The 26,535-nt window shown below is 40.7% G+C and overlaps 1 long non-coding RNA gene across 1 annotated transcript; it reads right to left on the reverse strand.

The window, feature by feature from the left end:
- Positions 1-11,930: 11,930 nt before the first annotated feature.
- On the reverse strand, positions 11,931-25,493 carry LOC127576231 (uncharacterized). The gene is made up of 3 exons (XR_007957190.1): positions 25,420-25,493; positions 17,078-17,214; positions 11,931-12,289 (listed from the first exon to the last, which is right to left on the reverse strand). It is a non-coding gene; the product is annotated as an uncharacterized LOC127576231 (long non-coding RNA).
- Positions 25,494-26,535: the final 1,042 nt, after the last annotated feature.

The following is a 26,535-nucleotide window of genomic DNA, read 5'->3' on the forward strand; positions in this document are numbered from 1 at the left end:
CACTCATTAACAGGCTTGTGTTCCTTTACACCCTGCTAACAGGTGACTATCTGTGTGTCATGCCTAAATTTGGATCAATTTCAATTCTTCCTCCTTGTTGATATAGATTAGAAGCTGAGGCTCCAGTTCTGGTCCTTGTTGCGTCTCATTAGTAATGGGTTGCATTCCCAAAAGGGATACATTAATTCCTCCTTTCATTTTCTTTACTCTTAATCATTCATGAATGCATGCTAATTTATGATCTATGAGCATTAATTTTGAACCATAATCTCATTTGCTGCAGCTTATCAACATTCTTTTGCAAAATAAAAATATACAGCATCCACTAGGTCACCTTTATTGACAGTCTCTCAACAGCTTTTTTCTTACCTCATGGAAAAAATAGTCTAATAATAAACATACTGAGGTTTGTTACAAGGAGACATAGTTTTGTTTAAGGTAAACTATTTACATTGAATTCAGGAGGGCAAGTGTTTTACAGATAGCTTTGTTTGCTGCTTTCACAGAGGCACACCCCAAAACTCTCTAAAAAGTATCTAAATAACCACTCTACTCATAATATCTTGCTGAACACAACAGCAGTATTAACTTGTTGAGGTCATTTACTTCTATGTCTTAGTCCTAAAACCCTCAAAAAGTTCAGTTCATCAGAAACAAGCATTATCGCAGCAGTCACTATAAAAGGACAAAGTCCTTCAATTGTCACAGCATTCAGATCTACTATCAGTCACTAACATTTGACTGAAGAGATCCACAATTGTTACTTTAATTTATTGTATGTGGCTATGGAGATGGTGAACAATTCATAAAACTATTGCATCATGGAACATTCCTCAATTGCAGTGATTTTTCCATTACACCAACACTGATTTTTTTCATTACAATAGGTTTTCACCTCAGACCTGCCATACCTGTACAAGTTCCTGCTCTCCAAGCACTCTGGCCAGAGAGTTTTATCCTTATGATTCCATCAAGCTGATTTCTTGAAGTTCTTTAGCATTATTATAATAATACTCTGATGGATCTTCATGGTCATCAGTATGTGTCTTCCTCTATAAAATATTGTGTATTTGTAGTAGGAAGTAGCTTTGTACTCATGACCCATTAGTCCTGTGAATAAATTTCTTTCCTTTTCCTTCATTTGGTTCATTGTGCCAATCTAACAAAGGTAAAGATTAAGATTTACCAGACTCCTTTCATTCTGTGAAAAGTCTTGACAGTTTTGCCAGCATTCTCAGCTGTCTGTGGATATAGAGGAGGTGATGTCACATAGCTAAAGCTCCATGTCTAGCCAAAGCAAACATTGCAGATTCTACAAATGTAAAGGTGGCCCATTATCTGTTACTAGGATATCTGTTTTTCTAAATCAAACATTATTTGAAGTTCTTTCAAGACACTGTAAGTAGTAGTTTAAGTCTAGATACTTCAATAAAGTTAGTGATAATCACACCCAATATGTAGAGTATAGCTACGTAGTTCACAAAAATCAAACTAAACTTCACCCACAGCCCAGACACAATGTTCAAGTGGTGAACTTTGATATGCCAAATAAATTTTAAGTAGGTAGATGGCAAAAAAAAAATTAGTGCTATTGGTGATAGTGGGATGGGTAGACATGGACTATAGAACAATATTGATCAGTTGGGCAGAACAATTGCAAATGGAATTTAATCCTGACAATCGTGAGGTGATAACAGTGGTCTAATCAGGGCATGACATATACCATGAATACTGGGGCTCTAGGAAGTATAGAGAAACAGAGGGACCGAGATGTATGTCCATAAATCCTTAAAGGTGGGAGCACAGGTAGGTCAAGTGGTGAAGGCAGCATACAGGATGCTTGGCTTTATAAGGGCATGGAGCTTGCAGTTGCACTGGAGAGGTTGCAGATGAACTTTACTGGAATGTTACCTGGGTTGGAGTGTTTTGGTTATGAGGAGAGACTGGATAGATTGGGTTGGTTTTCCTGGGAATTGCAGATTCCAAGGGGGGAACCTGCCAAAGGTATACAAAATCATGAGGAGGCATAGATAGTTAGAATTTTTTTTCCCCCATAACAAATATTTAAAACTAGACAGCATAGGTTTAAGATGAGGGCTAAGAGGGTTAGTAGGATCTGGGGAATTTTTCTCACCCAGAAGTTGCAATCCAGAACACACTGCCTGGGAAGGTGGAGGCAGGTACTCTCACATCATTTAAATACGGGGATGAACACCTGAATTTCCAGGACATAGAAGGCTATAGACCAAGTGCTGGAAAATGGGATTAGCATTGATGAGTACATGATGGTCTGAAGGGCTTGTTTGTGCTTTTTGACTCTATCCATGATCACTGCAGTAGATTGTAATAGGTACTAAAAGTAGTATGCAGCTGTTACCACAAACATTTCTAAAGTGTAACAGTAATATCCAAATGACAGCGCTGTGCAGTGGAGAGATATGATCTAAATATCACTTTGTAATGTAATGCTTAAACTCAGATGTCATCCTGTGCCAATAGAGTTAATCTCAGCTTCTACAAGTGAAGTTTTCTAGGAGCTGAATAAACAATTAACATTAGCTCTTTACACAATACAGCTATAAATTGTCTTCCTTTGAGTATTAGATTTCCTTCTTCATTTAATTCCTTTTGAAGATCAAAATATGGATTGAGATTTTCAGGTACCTGTGACTTGACCCAAGGCTGTCTGTGCTTCTGAACTGGGTCATTTACATCCATATTATTAAACTATTTCCAGTGTGGAAGTGTAGATCACAACAATCAATTTCTTAAGCTCATATATAGACTCAAGTACTAACCTCTGGCAGGTATGGTCTGCTGAAGATGCCTGCCAATAACAACTTTTCTTTTTTGTGGGTCAATTTCAAATACATGTTTATATTCTCAGCAGCATGCTCCAAAGGCACATAATTTAGTGGTCAGAGAATAACCGTTTGCAACATTGATTGTGTTTCACATTCCCTGTCTTGTCCATGGGTATGTTTCCACTTGTCACAGGTAAACAAAATTACCAAGAGCTTCATCTCAGTTTGCACACATCACTTCTGCTCCTGTTAATGTCTTTGCTGCATAGGTATTTGGTTCTCCATAGATGCATCACATTATAAAATTACCTCTTCCTTAAGATATGCTGGTGACCACCTTTAATTTTTTACAGCTACCTCTTGGGATCTCTCCAGAACCATCCTATATATTGTTAAATCACTGTGGCTTCATCACATCCAATAGATGTGTGAGAAACTAACAGGAACATTGTCTCAAATGTTTGATTCTGCCATCTTTGGGTATTGCCATTTCTAAGATTGCTTCAACTGTAACTGGGATCTACAAAACATTTCACTTTATCTTTAGTTAGGCCTATTTTCCACTCACTACACCTTCAAAGAAGTGCCTCTAGATGTTTATCATGATTTTGATTTTATTCTTTTTTCTGCAAAAAGTACAGCCACTAAATCAATGATTTTGTTCTAGATATTTCACTATATCATGCATTTTCCTGGTGCAAAATTGATTCCAAATGGCATATGCTTCTAATGGTACTTCCTAAGTAGTTGAGTACGGTGATTCATGATTATTATTCATCTAAGTCCATGTTCTAAAACTTATTCCAATATCTAGAACAACAGACTTCAACTGGAATGCATAGAACAACATTGTCTATCATTGCCACTAGATAATGCTAATGTTAGTATCTTTACTCAAAACAGAGTCAAAGAATCATACAGCAAGGAAACAGGTCCTTGGTCCACCAGACCATGTTGACTACAAGTTGCCCATTTCTACTGACCCTACATTAATCCCATTTTATTCTTGTAACTTTATCACCACATTCCCCCAGATTTCACCAACTACAATTTAGGGGCAAATTAACATACCAACTACATGTCTTAGGGATGTAGTAGGAAACCAGATCACCTAGAGGAAACCCACATGGTCATAGGGGAGAACATACAAAATCCATGCTGTGACTGAATAAGCCACATGGAGACTGGAGTATTAGATGTAAAAGACCTTTGTTCAACTTGACAATGCAGGCATTCCAGGAGCTCTTGGGGACTCATGAGAATTTTCCTGAACTCAAAATACATCAAGTTTTTATACCCTTATGAACAAAGATACCAGCTGGTGATTGCAATTGTAATTATTGAAATTGTATTCAAAGTTCACTTCAATATTCTGAGCACAGATGAATGGTTCCATTGAATTACATATTTACAGTGGGAGCACATTGTAACTGGAAGATACCTCAGGATATTCAACCACCTTTGTTGGGACAAAGTAATTCACATGGATGGTCTAAATGTTTGAGGACAGAAACCCCAGATACATGAAATTAGTTTGTGGGGGCTCAGTCTCTGTATGCACAAATATTCCCAATTACTGATTGCTTAGCTGGATATGTCTGATGCCTGGCCTGATGTAGGCCAATTAACATAGCTCCTGTGTCTTACATTTGATCAATGCACGAGTTTCTCATGGTCATGTCAGTTTACAAACCATATCTCTTTATCAGTCTCTTGCTGTGAGCCAGTTGCCAGCTCTCTTCAGAGAAAGGTGTTTATTCGTGCAGCTGTGCTTTTAATTTCAAACTGATTACTGCTTGTAGTTTACATTTTGAAATAGTTCATGAAGTTTGGTTCTTGTTTGCAATTTTGGCTATTATATCTTAAACTTTATACTTGACTATGGCTGCTTTGCACTAACTTCACCCAGCCAGCAGTCTACTAGGTCTTTAGGATACAAGTAGTTTTCTCAGATGTCGCTACCATTGAACTTATCCAAGCAGGCAGTGTTACAAGTGGAACAAGAATAGCTTGTTTGATCAGACTGCCTGGTGTTTCTTTCAGCTTGTACCCTTAAAACCACTGGCACCATGCAAGGAACTCGTTTTGATACTTTCCTTTAGGTTGTTCAAGTCCATCACTAAACATCCAAGGAATTTCTGCATTGAACATCCATTTGTACTTGTAAATATTGTGACTCGAGGGAGGAAAACAGAAAATGCAGGAGATACTCAACAGATGAGGCAGCATCTGTGGAAAGAGAACCAGTTAATGTTTCAACTTGAAGACCCTTCATCAGAAGTCTAGGAGATGTTTTCCTATTAATTGCATCGCTGTCATTCTACTTGATAATGTCCTTGACAAAACTTGCCTTTTTGCGTAGAAGAGGTCTTATATCCCACTAACCACAAACTTAAAGTTCAATCTACATTTATAGTTGTCATGCTGAGCCAACAGTCAATCCTAATCTCTGAAGACAAGTTTACATGAGCTAAATTTAATCATAGGTTTAAGTGATTCTGCCTTTGCTTTCTTCTATAAATGAAATTACATTGGGCTTCTGTATGAAATCTCAGGTCATTCCTTGATTCTAATTTAAATACAACAGTCCTTATCCAAAACAAAAGCACTGACCTCATTAACAAAACTGTTGTTCTTGGTTCCTCATCACTTGTTCTGGCTGTCTGTGTTCAGATGATTCTTCTCCACAGCATGTCATTGCAAAATAATTCCTGCATTTGTTAAATATTTTGCCAAAAGCAGTTCACAATTCCCTCTTATAGAGCTCAAGTTTCCTCCCATAATTCCAACACTTCTATATCCTGGGGTTTTTTTAGCTTTGGCTTATTTTTTCACATCACCTCTAGAGATTTCCTTGGGCTTAGTTACTGCACTGACATTCTGTCCTGTTGACTCACTAATTACTTTAAGTTGAACTTCCATGCTTTCTGCTACATGACAAATCTCATCTGTTTTCTCTAAGGTCAAGTCTGTTTCTTGAAGCAATCTTCCTTGCACCCTTGAGTCTGCATTTCCAAATACAAGTCTGAGTATTTCTTCAAGTATAATTGCATGAAACTCATAACCTGCAGTGAGCTTTTGTGGCACTGTTGAGCATGCACTTCACCAGCAACTTGTCTACTTCTGTTGAATTTTATACCTCTCAAAGGGAGTGGTTTTTTTCCCCCCACAAATGCAAGGGATCACAGAATGATTACAGCAAGGAAAAAAAGCCATTCAGTCCATTGAGTCCAGACTATCTCTTGTAATATCAATCCAGCAGTTGCCCATTCTGAACTCATAACATTACCTTTTCTTTCAGAAATTAAATAGCTCTCTATTGAATGCTGCAATTGAATCTACTTCCACTACTATCCCTGACTCTGCATTCTCAACTCTAGGCACTTGCAGTGTATAAGGATATTTCTTCATGTCACTTCGGATTCTTTTGTCAGTCACATTCAGTTTATAGCACTGAATTCTTATCCCCTTTGCCAATAGGGACAGTTCTTTTCTATTCACTCTTTTCCATTCACTCTTTTCCATTCACTCTTTTCCATTCATACCACACACCATGCTCAATTTCAAGGAGAGGAAGCCAGCTTCTCCATTCTATCCACATAACTGACATCATTTGTTCCTGGAATCATTTTTGTGAATCCATTCTGCACTCTCCCCAGATTCTTCACATCCTTCCCAAAGTGTGGTGCCCAGAACTTATCACAATACACCAAATCAGTGTTTTACAAAGGTTCATGACTTCCAACATTATTAAACAGTATCAGCTCTAAGACATTCGCTAAAACAAAGTGTACTTTACATTTTAGACAGTCACATTCACCACTTCTGCCATCACATCTCATTTCCTCTATAATAAGTAGCATATATAGACATGCAATAATGAGAAATTACCTTTCATTAAGGTAATATAACTACATAAACAGACAACTGATTTACAGATTGCTTTGTTTGGTGCTTTCCTAAAGACACACCCAATAATTTCCTCAAATGTAAATAAACAAACCTACTCATGTGACACCACCGATCACTACATCACTGTTTACTTACTGAGAACAGTTCTTTTGATCCAAAATTAAGCAATCTATAACTAATTTTTCAAACATGATTTTGTTTTCACAGATCTGTTGTCTCTGCCTAATTGATTTCTACATGGGCTGTTACCATGATAGATTTTAGCATCTTGCTACTTACTGATGTCAGGTTAGCTATCCTATATTTCACTGTTCTGTATTTCTCTCCTTGAGAAATGGATCCTTATTTTCTACTCTTGAAAGTATGGAATCCTGGAAACCCATTTCAACAAGTTCAAAGGATAATTCTAAATATGGTTTATAGAGACCAACTGCTCCATTGTGTAAAGACGATTTTTCAAGTTTTTCTTCATCATAACAATTTTTTCATTGAATCATTCTTTGAATCCATAAACTCAAAATCTCATGGCTATTGTTAACGTCAATTTTACCCTCTATTTCAATCTTAAAGATGTTTAAAACCTGTGCTGCAATGTCCCTCTATCCACCTGATAAAACCAGACCATTTAAAATAAAAGTCCCACTATTGTTCTATCACCTGAATTTATTTTGCTTTTTCATGCCTTGAACTTCAGCACCCACCTATCTGCTCACTCTGCTGATCACTGCGTATCCTATTGCAAACTTAAAAGCTGATTTTATCTCAGACTGTCAGTGTGGTTTAGGGAGGGTGAACCTTTTGGTCAAACTCTTTGGGTCTTGATGGGCCATTTGAACTGCCATGACTCATTTCATGATTTTCAGGTGGGTGTCTGGCTGAACTTGACTGGAACTGATCCTAGTGTAACAGTGCAGGGGTGAGCAAGGGATGGGCTAGGGAGTTGGATGGAGATGTTGGTTTAAGGGTCTTGTTCTGAAAGTGGGGAATGGAGAAATGTGATACAGGAGAAGTTCAAAGAATCTTTGTGGGGCCCACAGGAGCACTCTAGCTTCTCTTGTCCCACAAATAAGCTATTAAAACTTAGTTTGAGAACACAGTGCTTTCTGGGCCTCATTGCAAGGGGCCTAGTCACCATCAGCTTGTCCTGGCATCTGGCACTCAGCCAGAACAGTGGTCTTCAAGATCATGTCCTTGGACCTGAACTAGAGACTTAAGAATATTTCAGGTTTTTAAGAACATTAAAACAAACCTGCAGATTGCTGGAAATCTGAAATAACAACGTTGGAAACATCAGGTCATGTAGCAACTGTGGAAAGAAATGATTAAGGTCCTAGTTCTGGTAGAGTTCCCCAGATCCTCAGCTTCCACCCCACCAGCCTTTGCATTTAATGGATTGGCAAGCATTTGCTGTGTATCCTTGTTTGCCAATTGGAATAACACATTTGTTCACCCCTCCCCACCCAATGCCCTTGCCCCCCCGCCCCCAAAATCAGGATACATTGTTGAGAAACAAATGCAGGGACAAGTACTCTGCCATTATTTAACCCCTCAACACTGCCCCATTCTCAATTTATGCATCGAAATTCCACTCCAGAGACCCGATTACAGAGCTTAGAATGTGTCCAAAAAGTGGAATACAGAAAAAAAAAGTTACCATATTTCAGAGAAGATACTGGGTCAGATCTTTTGAAGGCACTTAACTCCATATTGCTGGCATTTAAGATATCTTTGAAAGTAACATGTACATCAAAACAGTGAAATGCATCTTTTTGCATAGTGTTCTGGGGGCAGCCTGCAAGTGCCGCCATAGCATGCCCACAACTTCTGAGCATGTGTCTTTGGAATGTGGGAAGAAACTGGAGCACCCAGAGGAAACCCACGCAGATACAGGGAGAATGTAGAAACTCCTTACAGACAGTGGCTGGAATTGAACCTGGGTCGCTGGTGCTGCAATAGTGTTATGCTAACCACTACACCACTGTGCCTGCACAGGTGCCTATTTGCTTACCTTCTCATCAGCTCCTGTATGGCCTCCACTGTGATAAAAACAGAATGCTGGAAACATTCAGTGGCCAGGCAACACTTGTTGGAAGAGAAACAGAATTCACACTTCATGATGAAGCCCCTTTGTCAGAACTAAGATTTCTAAAATTTTCTTCAGGTTTCCAGCATCTACAGTTGTTTCAATAATATGGGGGGGGGGGGGTGTCTTCTGTGATGCCCTTCTATCCTCAGAGCTTGATGTTCCAGTTGAAAATCCCATCTGTGTTGGAGGAGAGCTCCTGCTACCAGCAATTTCGGCACCACTTGAATTAGTCAGAGACAAAACGTGGAAACAGGCCCTTCAGCCCACTGAGTCCACACCAATCACAAGGAACCCTTTACACTAATCCTGCCCTGACCTATTTTGTTCTCCCTACATTCCCCAAATTGTATAGCTTTTAACTCCTGCCTTTATCCCCCCCCCCCCCCCATACTACTTCAACAGTCCTCCAATATTGCAGCTATGAACCCCATTAGTTTCTGCTTTCAAGCACCAACCTTAATTCAGTTGGTTCGTACTTGTGACATGTTAGAGGAGGTTGCACTGGAGAAGTCTACAGGTTTCCTGCCACCTGCTACTGCACTAGCAACTCAGCCTGAGGCTCAAAGTTAAAATTGACAGCATTGTTTTGATGTTTATACAAGTCTGACCTTCAAGTGGGGTTGCCAAAATTGTATTCCAATAATATGCAACTAGTTCAGAATGGGACCAAAAAAGCCCCATCGTAGAAAAGAAAATTCTAGGGGCAGCACTGTGTAAAATTGTATTATGAAGCCATGAATATTGTACATTATATTAAATAAATGAAAGAAAGAAACTTGAGAATCTATCAGTTTCCTGAAATCTGACCATTAAACTTTAAAGATGACATTCCATGTCATTCAGAAAATATACACTAAAACTAAGAGTAGTATTAGTACTAAGAGTAGTAGTAAAAATTGTCCTTACAATGTCAATTTTATTTGGGAATTTCTCCACATGCATGTGTCTATCTCCAAGTAAAATCTGGGAAGGAGGCTGGGGCAGTGATGGCAATTTGTATCATGCCAGCAACGTCTCTTTAAAAACTCTTCAAAATTGCGGGGTGCACCAGTGAGAGGTTTGCCCAGCCCCTGGTACTGGAACATGAGGTTAGTTGCTGGTAGGGCCTGGGGCTATCCTTGGGTGGAACCTGAGCACCTTGGCTTGGCACTGGCCAGACATCAGCAATTGGTTAAACAGAAGGGCAGTCAAGTTCTTAACTTGAGTCTTCAGCTGCAACCTCTACAGTGATACTCCAGGTCTTTAGGATAAACTGGGTGATGATGTCACTGGCCATCCCTTTTATGGGGTTGTGGTTGTCCTGGGGACTCTAAGATCTGCCTTCAGTTGTTTTTGACATCCTGTTTCAGTGTCATACAGGGCAGTCAACTCTCCTTACAGATATGGGAAGCCTCACACAATTTAAGACTGTTGACAACCCTACCAATAAGGTACCTGTAAGGCCCACAATTTGAAAATTAATTATGGTTATTGTTTTGATGTTTATGAAGACAGAACAAGAGAGCACATTAGTGCAGAGGAATCACAGAATTGCTAGGAACTGGAATCTTGCCTAGTTGAATAGCAGGACCTCATTAAATCCAGCAAGCCTGAAGACAGGTCTTGCTGGCTATTAAGGCCAGTCACCTTGCCCATCTGCTGGGGACTGGCATCCCCACAGGAGATTGCAGCTGGAACATGCTGGAAGAAACAGTGACTGACCAGCAAACTTTGGCAACTTACTGGACATTGGAAAATCTTCTCTTAAAATGAGAAAATTGCCATGGCACTATTTGATAACAAGGAGTGGTGGTGCCTGTTCTTATCCCCCAATCAATATACTCAAACAGACAATCTGGCCATGATCAGTCTGTTCGTTTGTTTTAAACCAAATGGTTGCCTGTTTCCTGCAATGCAGCAATTAAAGTATTTCTTTGGCTCGGAACTACTTTGGGATGTCTTATTGAACTGAAAGGTGCTAAACAAGTTCAGATTCTTTCATTTTTAATTTGTGCTGGTACAATGACCAATTACTTATAGATTCTTGCAATGTGATCTACATCCATGTTGGTGCTGTTACTATTGTCCCAAGTATATAACCTTTAGTAATCTGGCTGAAGGTGATCTGGGATTTAGTAAAATGGAGTCCAGAGATCATACTTAAGGAATTCCAGCCTAGAAGTTCATTCTTGGTCAGAAGTATTAAACTTCAATGGCACTAAATTTCAGAAGGATGTGCTGTTACATCTGTCAACAAATTGATGAACCTTTTACTTCAGCAATCATTGACACTGCTCCTGTGATAAATAATTTGTGCCCATCTACAATCCATTAATATAAATGGAAAACAAGATCACAGCATGGATTTCTGAGGTTCATTATCACGCACATTTTTCACATCTTTAAAATATACATTCACTACTAGCCTTTACTTCTGTCATCAACATTCTGCTATGCATGTCACAACATTCTTTTCAATACTAATCTGTACAGTGAATCTCTTGCATGGCACCTTAACAAATGCCTCCTGAAAATCATTATATGCCATCAACTGCAGTTATCTCATTGCTGCAGGACTACAACATATAGAACCAGGTGTGGGCCTTAGCTTAGCATAAACAAGCTATGACTGATGAAAGAAATGAGGCTTCATGTTATTGGATAGAAGTATGGTGCTACATGATTACAAAATACTGAATGTGATCACAATCATTTAAAAAGGTCACAATGATGCTTGGGGAATTACCAACTTAGTTGTGTGACATTTATAGTTGGGAAATAGACTTCATTTGGGGGAATGAACTTAAGAACATCAAATGGAAAAAAGGCAAAAAAATCCAAGTTGGCATATTCTCATGTAAAACAGGTAAAGCATAAAAAGATTGTGGAAGTTTTTGGAAGTGATGCACTAAAGCTTCAAAGCATTTAAAAAAAATCTAAAATAATTCTTTACAGGAGTTATATTCATCATGAAAGTTGACAACATGAAGAAAGTTGTAAAGTTGATAAAGGATTGAATTGAAAGTAAAAGGAGTCTGATAATAAATTGATTAGCTAATAGCAGTAATCTTGTAGGACATTGTTATGATGATCAGAGTCAGTTTTAATTCCATACCATTTCTACTTGAGTCCTAAATACCTACAACAAGCTAATTACCTTAGTGCTGTACTGTGGGAGTGCTGTATTGTAGGTGCTGCCCACTGGATTGTTAAACTGAAGACAATTTGTTTCTTAGCTAATGTAATACCTTCAAAAGAACAAGAATAGGAGAGGTTGCTAGTATCCAGGCAAGATTTATTTCTTAACCAGCACCACTAATTTGGTTTTTCTAGCTAGTTATCTTGATTTTATTTGTGGGATCTAACTGCAGCTAAATTAGTGGTGACATTGCCCTACTTCATTAAAGGGCAATATGTACGCAAGTGACTGCTAGGATCCTTGGGATGTCCTGAGGTTGTGAAAGCTGCCATTAGAACTCAACTTCATTCTTCATTCCAAGCAGAACATCTAAAATTAGAAATCCACAATTAGAAAAGTTGGAGATTCTGTGATAGAACCAATTTGTTCAAATTACAAATCACCATCAGGCAGCTTGTAAAATCTGGAGCTATTTAAAGTGAAATGCAACTGAACTACAGCCCATACAGTATATTGATGTCTTGATAACATTAGGCTGATAGTTCAGTGGAAAACTACCAACAATATCCTTACTGATCAGCTCATCTGACATCTGCAACTATGCATCGAAACAGATGTCCAAGATGAGCTGGAGGTCAGATGCACTGACATCTGACCTCCATCTCTATCACTGGATTCAGCACTGTGTCCAGAGTAGAGCACAAACATCCTGAACTGAGAATGCACTTTGCCATGGCTGTCATCTGTAGCATAACATTTATTTAAATGGGCTCACTATCTTCAATTAAAAAGGTGAGTGCAGGCATGCAGTTTATTTCTTTATTTTAGCTTATGTTCTTATTATCGATTTCTGGTTATTTAAACTATATGTAACTAAATTGATTGATGTGCAATTGAATTCTTTTCATTTTTCATGTAATTATATAAAAATAATTCAATAGTTTTAAATGTCTGATTGTCTATCAAAAATCCAGAAGCAGGGCCTCAGCATCTGCTGGTTGAGGCTTTGTCATTTCTCATTGCCCTGTCTCACAGGACAGCTACAGTGGTCTGGCTATGAGGTTGATTGGTACTGCAGAGCTGCAAAAGGCATGCAGAGACATGGAAAATGCACAAGATACAAATGTGGGTGATGTGCTGGATTGAAGACAGTGCACTCCATGAGATCACTGGATCAGAAGCACAATAGTATGGAATTCACTGTAGAATTCAAGTTAATTTTTTCCAGAACTGCATACAGGCTTACTTTCTAAAGTGGAAGAGAATGTTATTGCCAGTAGGTTAACAGTGATCATCCCATATTGTATTGTCCTTGGCTAAATTGGAGCTGATTGGACATTTCCCCTGTCAGTCAAGTTTGGTAACCAGAGTAATCAAAGAAAAAAATGAATATATATGCCAGAAATCTGAAGTAAAAAAGTGCTGGAAATTCTCAGTAGGTCACGCAGCATTGGCAGAGAAAAAGTGAACCTGAAACATTAAATACGTTTCCAGAACTTCCTGGTTTTATTTCTGGTGACCAGAATTCTGTAAGTGAACAACTTGCAGGTAACAGTCACTGCTGTATTTTTTGGAGGAATGATTGTTTTTGAGTGAAATTGCCATAAGTTCCGAGGCCTCTGCTCTTAAATTCATTGTTTTCTGAATTAAGTAACTGTTTTGCCCATCTCCACTAATTCCATTTGCCTGCATTAGATCTGTATCTTTCCATGCTTTACCTATTTAAGTGTTGGTCTAAATATCTTCAAGCATAGTGATTGTATCTGATTCCATAACCTCCTCTGGCAGCAAGTTCCTGATATCAATTACTTAAAACTTTCCCTTCAAATCCCTGTTAAAACTCAAGACAGAGACTGCAGATCTGGGAATCTGGAGGAACGTTGACAATTCCTCCCCCCCCCCCCCCCCCCCCCCCCCACAGATGCTACTCAGCCTGCTGAGTTCCTCCAGTAGTTTGTTGCTGCTTTAGAACTCCTTCCTCTCACCTTAAATCTATGCCCTCTTTGCTTTGATACCACTACCATGGGAAAAGATTTTGACTATCTACCCCATGTCTCTTGTAATTTTCTACACCTTTATCAGGTCACCACAACCTCTTATTCCAGGGAAACATATCCAGCCCATCTGATCTCTCCTCAAATAAAGTCCCCTAATCCAGATAGCATCCTGGTGAATCTCCTTGGCACTCTCTCCAGCACAACCACATCCTTCCTGTGGTGAGGAGACCAGAATTACACAATAGTTCAAGTGTAGCCCAACCAGTGTGATATCCTGCTGTAGCCAGAGCCTTCCTTGCTATCCAAAACTCCATCAATTGTCATGTCATCCACAAACTTACCAATCATTCCTCTTGCATTCACCTCTAAGACTAATGTATATCACAAACAGCAAAGATCCCAGCACCAATCCCTACAATACACCATTGATCACACAATAGACAATAGGAGCAGAAGTAGACCATTCGGCCCTTCGAGTCTGCACCGCCATTTTGAGATCATGGCTGATCCTCAACAATCAAAATCCTGCTCCTGCCTTGTCCCCATATCCCTTGATTCCCCTATAAGAAACCTATCTAGCTCCTTCTTGAAAGTGCCCAGAGAACTGGCCTCCACTGCCCTCTGAGGCAGTGCATTCCACAAATTCACAACCCTCTGGGAAAAGAAGTTTTTCCTCCCCTCTGTCCTAAATGGCCTAGCCCTTATTCTTAAATCATGCCCCCTGGTCCTGGACTTCCCCAACATCTGGAACAAATTTCCTGTCTCTATCTTGTCCAATCCCTTAATAATCCTGTATGTTTCAATCAGATCCCCTCTCAATCTTCTCAATTCCAGCATGTACAATCCCAGTCTCTCCAACCTCTCAGCATAAGACAGTCCCGACATCCCCGGAATTAACCTCGTAAACCTATGCTGCACGCCCTCTATAGCCAGGATATCCTTCCTTAACCCTGGAGACCAAAACTGTACACAATACTCCAGGAGTGGTCTCACCAGGGCCCTGTACAAATGCAAAAGAATCTTTGCTTTTGTACTCAATTCCCCTTGTAATACAGGCCAACATTCCATTAGCCTTCATCACTGCCTGCTGCACTTGCTTATTCACTTTCAGTGACTGATGAACAAGGACTCCTAGATCCCTTTGTATTTCCCCCTTACCTAACTCCACACCATTCAGATAATAATCCGCCTTCCTGTTCCTGCTCCCAAAGTGGATAACCTCACACTTATCCACATTAAACTTCATCTGCCAAGTATCTGCCCACTTACCCAACCTATCCAAATCACACTTCCAATCAGAAAAGCATCCTTCCTCTAATACACTCTGCTTCTACCTCCAAGCCAATTTTGGATCCAATTAGCCAGCTGGCCTTGGATCTCACTTAACCTTCTGCAGCAGCTTACCACACGGGTCTTTGTTAAACACATTACTAAAGTCCATATGTCTATAGCCCTGTGTTCATCAGTTATACAAAACATGTAAAGTAATTGAAGCCACTCAACCTGTATGCTTCACAAATTGTTTTTCTTGACACTTTTCACCTGTTCTGGCTTGCTTTCCTCAATAAGAACATTTACCTCTTCCTGAGGAGTGTGTGTTTTGGTGCCATTTTCATTTCTAGACACTGGAATATCTTCAGTGAAAGTGCTTCCTTTAGTCCAATGGGTAAAACATTTTCATACATGAAGCCTTTGTAGTCTCCCAAGTTTTGTGTTTCTGATTTTCTGTGCCCCTCCTTATTTCTGAGATATTTTATTGTCCATATTTATGACAGTGCTCAGGATTAGCCAGTTCAAGCTTATCCTATTTTTTCCATGATTGGACAATCAATTAAGCTTTTTGATGGAAATTACAGGTGAAATCTCATTAAAATGCAAGGCTTTGTATGAGTTAGCAACAGGGACTTCATAAATAACACACAAATCAGAGCAAATGAAATAAAAACAAGGAGTGGATGGAATATTTGTTATTTTGACATTTGCTGTTTCATTTAATATTTTGATGAAAACTGGCCCACTGACCCTTGGGTGCATCAGCCTCTCTGACACTTGCCAGAACTGCCAGATGGCCAGTCCATACCTGGATGCAGGCACATCTAACCTCTCACTCTGCAACTGCACTCAGTACTGAATCCAGGGATGTTCTAATTTGAACAGAGGTGCCAAATACACTTTCATGAATACAAAACCAAATAAGTATTCCAAACAAAATTTAAAAATGTAAATGAGACCAAAAACATACGTTTGTTAACCATTCTAATATATACCTTTCTGCTCATCTTTCTTGTGATTTTGTTTACCTTGCTGCCAAATTGGTGGAAGGCTGCTCACATGCATTAACGCTTGGACATATTTTCCAGTCATTCTTGAACATGGTTGCACAAATGTTTATTTTCTTCTAACATTATTGGCAGGCAATATAAAGTTCTCCAATGCTTCAGCAACTGAAAATTTTCCCTCCAATGTTCTAGCATAGAATAGTACAGCACAGAAAGAGCCCATTTACCCAATAATGTTTGCGATTAAATCAATTTTACAGCTCTTTCAAAGAATTAAGTTTTCACTCTTCCCATAGCCTATCCTTTTCAGTGAAATATCCAATTCTCTTTTGCAAGTTACCAATGCAACTCTTTTCAATATATTTTCAGGCAGTGTATTCAGTCAAAGCAACTCACTGCAACAAAAGAAATCTCTTCTCTGGTTCTTTTGCCATTTATTCCAAATCTATATTCTTAAATTATCACTCCTTCTGCCATAATTTCACATAAAGATCAGTTGTTGATGTTGCCAATAACATCTGTGTAACATACTGCTTACAAATATGTTCCTGGTGAGTAGTATGAACCACATCATATAGTGGAGGCAAAGCTTTTACACTGCCTTCAAAACTCAATTACATTAAAGTCAGTGGAATGGATTTGAGGCAGTGTGAAACACTGAATAATATAGGATGAGTGTTTTCCCCTGAAGACCTACACTTTACAATGGGTCGTGAATGAACTTTAGCCTTTTGTAAAGGAGCTGACCCAGGGTTTTCATAAGTGACAAAAGAGCAGAATTCCTTACCTTGTGGTGATCTTTAGTTGAGATATCACAGTAACAATGCAATAACTGTTATGGAAGCAGTTGTCAAAGGTGCTCTCAAACAGCATTTACTCACCAATAGCCTACACACTGATTTTGAGTTGCATTTTGCCAGGATTAGGATCACTTCAATCTAGACTTCATCACTATCTTGCTCCAAACATGAAAAGAGCTGAATCACTCTGGACTTTAGTCAAGTGCATAGAGTTGTACCTGGCATAAAGGAAGATTGTTGTGATTGTTAGAAGTCAAATCTCATTGTCACAGTACATCACTGCAGGAGTTCATCAGGGCAGCTTTCTAGTCCAGACATCTTCAGCTGCTTCAGTCATATTCTTCCTTTCATCACAAGGTCAGAAGTGGGGTGTTTTGTGCTGTCTGTACAATGTTTATTTCCATTCCCACTGTTCAGTAAAAGAACATTCATTCAGGCATGGGCTGATAAGTGGCATGTAACATTCATGCCACAGAAGTGCCAGGCAATAACCATCTCCAACAAGACAGATTCTAATCATTCATCCTTGATACTCAATGGCATTACTGTCTTCTAGTCCCCCACCATCAACATCCTGGGTGGGGATCACTACTGACCCAACTACAAACACCATGGTTAAAACACCGAGTCCTCAGTTTGAGGCATCCTGACACCCTGAGGCATTTCCAGTATCTATAAAACACATGGAGAGGCTATTGTGAGTGGACAGTGTTAGAGTGGGGAGCTGAGGCTTTGGCTTGAAGAGACAGTAAGTGGTCCAAGTTTGGAGAGTAGCAGCTTGCTAGGAAAAAAGGTTTCAGAGAAAGAGGCAGATAAGAACAAGTAAGGTTTTTATTTTATTTTGTTGTCATCATTAACTTGGCTTTGGTTCAGGAGGCTACAGTGGGCAGAGGCTAATGTGAGGTTCAGGCAAGGTCTTGGTTTTTCTCTTATTCCACCCTAGAGCAGTGAAATGGTAGTGATATGCTCCTCTTACATGATGTGGGAAATCAGGGAGACCTCCAGTGTCCCTGATGACTACACCTGCAAGCAGCACATCTGGCTGCAGCTCCTTACAGACAGAGGGAACTGGAACTCCACCATTCAGGAACCTGAAGAGATGATAGACAGGAGTTACAGGGAGGCAGTCACACCTAGGTTGCAGGATGCAGGTAGCTGGGTGACTGTCAGGAGGGGAAAAGGGGATAGGCAGTCAGTGCAGGGTACCTCTGTGGCTGTTCCCCTCAATAACAAGTATATCATTTTAGATACTGTTGGGGGGACTGGGGGAGGGCGGAACAACCTACCATAGGAAAGCCACAGTGACCAGGTCTCTGGCACTTAGTCTGGAAGGGGTGAAGAGGAGTGTAGTAGTGATAGGGGATCCATTTATACTAGGAGAACAGGTAGGAGATTCTGTGGACTCCAGGATAGTATGATGCATCTTAGGTGCTAGGTTCAGAGATGTCTTGGATTGAGTCCACAGCACTCAAGGGTGAGCAGCCAAAAGTTGTTGTCCACATCAGTACCAATGACATAGGCAGGAAGGCTAACAAGCTCCTGCAAAGTGAGTTCAGGGAGTTAGGTGCTAAGTTAAAAGACAGGACCTCAAGGGTGGTGATCTCAGGATTGCTAACCATGCTAGTGAGGCAAGAAATAGGAAGGTAGTGCAGTTCAAATTTTGGCTAAGGAAATGGTGCAGGAGGGAGAGCTTCAGATTTTTGGATCACTGGGCTCTCTTCCAGCACAGGTGGGACCTGTACAAATAGAACAGTTTGCACTTGAACTGGAGGGGGACCAATATCCTTGCAGGGAGGTTTGCTGGTGCTGCTTATGGGGATTTAAACTTGATTTGCAGGGGCTGGGAACCAGAGTGGCAGGGCAGCAAGTGGAGAGGCTGTGGGGACAGTAGATGTTAAGCCTACAAGCAAAGACAGAAGTTGACTGGCTGATGAGTATAGTGGGACTAATGTTATGAGGTGTCTATTTCAATGTAAAGAATATTGTAGGTTAGGCAGATGAGTATAGATCAGCACATGGAATTGATGTTGTAGCCATTAGGAGAGTCTTAGTTAAAGAGGGGGTGGGTCTGGCAGCTCAATGTTCTGGGGTTTGATGTTTTAGATGTGACAGAGGGAGGGGTGGCATTACTCATCAGGAAAAATGTCATGGCAGTACTCCGATGACATACTGGAAGGCTCATCCACTGAGGTAGTGGGTGGAACTGAGGAATAAGAAAGGGATGACCATGTTAATGGGACTATATTATAGACCTCTCAATAGTCAGCAGAATTTAGAGGAACAAATTTGTAGAGAGATAGCAGACAGTTTGCAAAAAAGATTGAGATAGTAGGTGATTTTAACTTTCCACATATTGACTTGGATTCCATACTGTAAAGGGATTGGACAGGATAGAGTTTGTCAAATGTGTTCAGGACAGTTTTCTCAATCAATATGTAGAGGTCCCAACAAAAGTGCAATACCAGATCACCTCTTAGGGAACAAGACAAGACAGATGACAGAAGTGCATGTAGGGGAACACTTTGGATCTAGTGATCATAATTCCATTAGTTTCAAGATAATTATGGAGAAGGATGGGACTGGTCCTTGAGCTGAGATTCTAAATTGGAGTAAGGCCAATTTTGATGGTATCAGAAGAGATCTGGTAGGCTTTCAAAAGTGAAATATTGAGATTACAGAATCTGTATGTTCCTGTTAGAATAACAGGCAAGGCTAACAGGTTTAGGGAACCTTATTGAGGCCCTAGTAAAGAAAAAGGAAACATCAGATAAAGACAGTTAGGATTGAATGAGGCACTTGGAGTATAAGAAACGCAAAAGAACACTTGAGAGAAGTCAGGAGGGCAAAAAATGGACAGGGGGTTGCCCTGGCAGATAAGATGAAAGAGAATCAAGAGTTTCTATCACTATAATAAGAGCAAAAGGGTAGCAAGGGACAAAATTGGTCCTCTTGAAGATCAGCGTGGTCATCTATGCATGAAGCTGAAAGAGATGGGGAGATTTTTTTTCTGCATCCATATTTCCTCTGGAGACAGATAGAGACTATAGAACTGAGGCAAAAGAGTAGTGAGGTCAAGGACTGTATCTGGATTACAGAAGAGGTGCTGGCATCTTGAGGCAAATGAAAGTAGATAAATCCCCAGGGCCAGACAAGGTGACCCCTCAAAACTTGTGGGAGGCTAGCACAGAAATTGCAGGGGCCCCAGCAGAGATATTTAAAATAACCACACAAGAAATTCTGCATATGTTGGAATCTGGAGCAATACACAAAAAGTGCTGGAGAAATTTAGCAGGTCAGGCAATTTAAAACATCCTTAGTCATAGGTGAGGTGCTAGAGGACAGCTAATGTCGTTCAATTGTTTCAGAAAGGCTCCAAGAATAAACCAGGAAATTACAGACTGGTGAGCCTGAAATCAATCATAGGTAAATTATTGGAGGGTATTCTAAGGGACAGGATATGAGTTTTTGGATAGAAAGGGCCTGATTAGGGATAGTGAACATGGCTTTGTGCATGGTAGGTCACGTCTAACCAATCTTAGATAGTTCTGAGGAGGTTACCAAGAAGGTCAATGAGGGAAAGATGGTGGGTGTTTTTTTTTTTTACATGGACTTTAGCAACACCTTTGACAAAGTCCTGCATGGGTGGCTGGTCCAGAAGGTTAAATTGCTTGGCATTCAGGATGAAATAGCCAATTAGATTCAACATTGGCTTAGTGGGAGAAGCCAGAGAGTGGTAGTAGATGGTTGTCTCTGACTAGAGGCCTGTGACTAGTGGTGTGCTGCAGGGATCAGTGCTGGGTCTGTTGTTATCATCTATATTAATGATTTAGATGCTAATGTTGTAAACTGATCAGCAAATTTGCAGATGACACCAGGATTGAGGCTGTAGTGGACAGCAAGGAAGGCTATCAAAGCTTGCAGCATGATCTTAGGCTGAAAAATGGCAGGTGGAATTTAATGCAGATTTGAGGTGATGCACTTTGGGAGGACAAACCAGGGTAAGACTTGCAGTGAATGGCAGGGCTCCAAGGTGTGTGGTACAATAAAGGGACCTGGGAATACAGGTCCATATTTCTTTGAAAGTGTCATAGATAGGGTAGTAAAGAGCTTTTCACACATTGGCCTTCATAAATCAGGGCATTGAGTACAGGAGTTGGGATGTTATACTGAAGTTGTACAAGACATCGGTGAGGCCAAATTTGGAGTTGTATGTGTAGTTCTAGTTACTTATCTACAAGAAAGATATCAATAAGCTTGAAAGGGTGCACAGAAAATTTACAAGGATGTTGCTGGGACTCAAGGACCTGAATTATAGAGAAAGTTGAATAGATTAGGTCTTATTCCTTAGAGTGCAGGGGAATGAGGGGAGATCTTAGAGATATACAAAGTTATGAGGGGTATAGATAGGGGAAAAGGCATGCATGCATTCACCCTAAGGTTGGGGGGGGGAAGAGACTAGAATTCAGGGTCATAGGTTTAAGTGAAAGGTGAAATATACAAGGAGAATTGGGGGGGGGGGGGGGAAGAACTTTACTCAGAGGGTGGTGAGTGTGGAATGAGCTGCCAGCAGAATTGGCAGACACTGGTTGAATTGTAACATTTAGGAGAGGTTTGGATAGGAGGGGTTGGGAGGAATATGGTCCAGGAGCAGTTAGAGGGACCAGGCAGATCAAGTTGGCATGCAGTAGATGGGCTGAAGGCCATTTCTGTGCTGTAGTAGAACCATAGAACACTACAGCAGAAAACTGGCCATTTGGCCCTTCTAGTGTGCCAAAACATTATTTCACTAATCCCATTTACCTGCACCCAGTCCATGACCTCCAGACCTATCCATGTATCTATCCAATTTATTCTTAAAAATTGAGTGAGCCCACATTTACCATGTCAGATGGCAGCTCATTCCACACTCCCACCACTGAGTGGCTCCCCCAAACCTTTCCCCCTAAAGCCATGTCCTCTTGTACTTCTCCCCTAATCTAGTTAGAAAGAGCCTACTTACATTTAGTCTAGACCCCTAAATTTTGTAAACCTATCAAATCTCCCCTCATTCTTCTATGCTGTAAGGAATGAAGTCCTAACCTGTTCAATCTTTCCCTGTAATTCAACTCCTGAAGACCCAGCAACATTCTACTAACTCAATCTTACTGACATCCTTCCTATAGTTAGGTGACCAGAACTGCACACAATACTCCAAATTTGGCCTCACCAATGACTTATACAACCTCACCACAACATCCCAACTCCTATACTCAGTACTTTGATTTAAGAATGCCAGGATGCCAAAAGCTTTTACAACCTTGTCTATCTGTAATATCATTTTCAGGGAATTATGTATCTGAATTCCCAGATCCTTTTGTTCCTCTTCACTCCTCAGTGCCCTACCATTTACTGTGTATGTCCTACCTTGATTTGTCCTTCCAAAATGCAACACCTCACTTGTCCATTAAATTCCATCTACCATTTTCTTGCCCATTCTTCCAGTTGGTTCAGATCCCTCTGCAAGCTTTGAAAGCTTTCCTTGCTCTCCACTACACCTCCAATCTTAGTGTCATCAGCAAACTTGCTGATCCAATTTACCACATCTAGATCATTGATATAGACAATGGCCCCAGCAGATCCCTGAAGCACACCACTAGTCACAGGCCTCCAGTCTGAGAAACAGTCATCCACTATCACTGTCTTCTCCCACACAGAATTTCTAATCTAGTTTAGAACCTCCCCATGGATACCTAGTGTCTGAACCTTCTGAACTAACATCCCATGTGGGACCTTGTCAAAGGCCTTAAAGTCCATGTAGACAACATCCACAGCTTTTCCTTCATCTACTTTCTTGGTAACCTCCTCAAAACTCTACAAGATTCATTAAACATGATCTACCACATACAAAGCCATGCTGACTATCCTTAATCAGCCCTTGGTTTACCAAATTTGTATATCTGATCTCAGAAAACCTTCCAATAATTTACTCACTACTGATGTCAGGCTCACCTGCTTGTAATTACTTGGTTTACTTTGAGCTTTTTTAAAAATGGACCATGAGCTTCCCTCCAGTACCACACCTGTGGCTAAGGACATTTTAAACATATCTGCCAGGGCCCCTGCAATTTCTACACTAGTCAGTCTCTCTCAAAGTCCAAGGAAATATCATGTCAGAGCTGAGGGATTTATCTACCTTTATTTGCTGTAAAGCAGCAAGCACCTCCTCTTTAATCTGTGTTCATGACACTACTGCTTGTTTCCCTTCCTTCTATATCCACTCTGCCAGTTTCTTGAGTAAATACTGATGCAAAGAAACTGTTTAAGATCTCCTGAGGCTCCATACATAGCCCACCACTGATCTTCTAGGGGACCAATTTTGTCCCTTATATCCTTTTACTCTTAATATGCTTAGAGACCCTCTGGGTTTAACCTGCACATTATCTGCCAGAGGAACTTCATTTTTGCCTTCCTAATTTCCTTCTTAGTATTTTCTTACATTTTCTATACTCTTCAAGTGCCTAGTTGCCTATACCTACTATATACCTCTTAACCAGGTCACCAGTATTCCTTGAAAACCAGGGTTCCCCATGTCTGTTAACTTTGCCTTTAATCCTGGCAGGAACATGCAAACTCTGCACTCTCAAAATTTCACCTTTGAAGGCCTTCCTCTTACTGAGCACATCCTTGCCAGAAAACTTATCCCAATCCACTCTTCCTAGATACTTCCTCATTTCCACAAAATTGGCCTTTCTCCAATTTAGAACCTCTACTCAAGGACCAGATCTATCATCCATAATTAACTTGAAACTAATGACATTATAGTCACTGGACCCAAACTGTTCACCTACACATACTTCTGTCACCTGAAGTGTCTGGTTCCCTAATAGGAGATCAAGTATTGCATTCTCTCATTGGTACCTCTATATATTGATTTAGAAAACTTTCCTGAACACATTTGACAAACTCCAAGCCATCCAGCCCTTTCACAGTGTGGGAATCCCAGTCAGTATGTGGAAAGTTAAAGTCCCCTACTATTACACAGATCTGCTCCTCCAATTCTGACTATTGGGCCATCTATAATACAACCCTATTAGTGTGGTCATACTTGGTTCCTCAGCTCCACCCATAAGGAAATCTGTAGACAACCCCTCTGGGCTGCCCTGTCTATGCACAGCTGTGATATTTTCCCTGACTAGTAATGCTACTCCTCCCCCTCTATCATATCCAAAACAACAATCCCAGAACATTAAACTGCTAGTCCTGCCCCTCCTGCATCCAAGTCTCACTAATAGCAATAATGTCATAATCCCACAGGTCAATCCACACCCTAAACTCATCTGCCTTACCTAGAATACTCCTTGCATTGAAATAGATGCACCTGAAAATATTTATCACATACAAATCTTTGATTTGTCTATACATGCAGTCTTCACATGACCTTTAACCACCTCACTATCTGCTCTAACACTCTGGTTCCCCTCCCCTCACAAATCTAGTTTAGAGCCCCCCCCCCCCAACAGCAGCACTAGAAAACCTACCTGCAAGTAGGTTAGTCCCCCTCCAGTTCAGGTGCAAACCATCCCATCAGAACAGGTCCCACCTTCCCTGGTGGAAAGTCCAATTGTCCAGAAACATGAAGCCCTCCCTCCTGCACCATCTCCTTAGCCACATATTTAGCTGCATTATCTTCCTATTTCTAACCTCACTAGCATGCAGCACAGGTAGCAATCCTGAGATTGCAACCTGGGAGGTCCTGTCCTTCAACTTTACACCTAACTCTCTACACTCTTTGCAGAACCACCTCTTCCTTCCTATCCACATCATTGGTCCTGACATGGACCATGACATCTGGCTACTCACCCTCTCTCCTGAGAATATTGAGGACTCAATCTGAGATATCACAGACCCTGGCACCAGAGAGGCAACAGGCCATCCAGGATTTTCAATCTCTCCCACAGAACCTCCTCTGTCCCCCTAACTATCAAATCCCCTATCACTACCACCCTCCTTCTTGAGAGGAGGAAGGTCTGGCCTCAGAGATATAATCACTACGTCTTGTCCCTGGTAGGTCAGCCCCACCAGCAGTATCCAAAACAGTATACTTATTATTGATGGGAACAGCCACAGGGGTGCTCTGCTCTTTCTGTCTATACCCATTCCCTCTCTTGACAGAGAACCAGCTATCTGCCTCATGACTATTAGGGGTGACCATCTCCCTGAAATACCTATTTCTGCCTCTGCCTAACAAATGCTCCAAAGTTCATCCAGCTCCAGTTCCTTAACTCAGTTTGTCAAGAGCTGCAGCTGGATGCACCTTTTACAGGTGTAGTCATCAGGGACAAGTGTTCTGTCCCTGACTTCCCACATACAGAGCACACAACTGCTCTAACTGCTGCCTTCATTACCTACTCCTACATTAATTAAATGAACTTACCCAGCCTTACCTCTCTGCTCACTAAAACCTCTGGAACCAAAGCCTCAAATCTCCACTCCTACCCTGAGCCACTCCTCACTGGCCAATCTTCTTCATTTACCCCTCCTTATATTTGTCCCTGCCAATTATCTCAAGTACTAACTCCCTCTAATCAATCAATCAACACTCTGTTTAACCCTTCAGTTGACCTCTGTTTATTAAGCTTTTTAAAAACTCTGTCCCTACCTGTGAGGGACCTGCTGCTCCAATATCTCCTGGGCTGATTCTGTAAAAGAAAAGTCCACAAAGCACACAAGCTTTTTAAATACTCTCACCATACCTGAGAGGCACCTGCTGCTGCAACAGCTCCCAGGCCGATTCTATGACTACTCTATGACTATGACTTTATGACAAGTCAGGAGGCGATGGAATACTCTTCACTTGCCTGAATGTGTACAGCACTGACAATTCTCAAGAAGCTCAACATTATCCAGGACAACGCAGCCTGCTTCAGAGGTATCCCATTCACAAAGTTAAACACTCATCCACTCCATCACCAGTGCAGTGTGTACCATCTACAAAATGAACCGCAATAACTTGTCCAGGCTACTCTAACAGCACCTTCTAAGCCTGCATCCTCTACCACCAAAAAGGACAAGGGTAGTAGGTGCTTGGGAATATCCCCACTGGTGGATTCCACTGCAGGTTGTGCACCATACTGACTTGGAAATTTATATCCCTGATTCTTCGCTATTACTGGGACTAAATGCTGGAATTCCTCTCTCTGACAACACTGCAGTGGTTCAAGAAGGTGGCTCATACCACTTTCTCAAGGGCCTTAGTGGATGGGTAATAAATGCTGGTCTTGCTAATGATGCCCAGATTCAAGTAATGAATAAAACAATCATCATGTGGCCTCTCTCTCTCTAGCCTTTGTCTTGAGCTGAAACTTGTCTATTCACCACAATCTCAAGGGTCTATCTACTGACGATCTGATATATGTGAAAGTAAGAACTAGGAGCAGGACTAGCACACTTGGCCCTTGAGCCTGACCCACCATTCATAAGATCCTGGTTGATCTGATCATAATCTCAATTCTGCATTCCTGCCTACTCCTGATAACCTTTTATGCCTTATTGTCAAGAAA

The sequence above is a fragment of the Pristis pectinata genome, chromosome 11 (assembly GCF_009764475.1).
Source record: "Pristis pectinata isolate sPriPec2 chromosome 11, sPriPec2.1.pri, whole genome shotgun sequence".
NCBI classification, from domain to species: Eukaryota; Metazoa; Chordata; class Chondrichthyes; order Rhinopristiformes; family Pristidae; genus Pristis; species Pristis pectinata.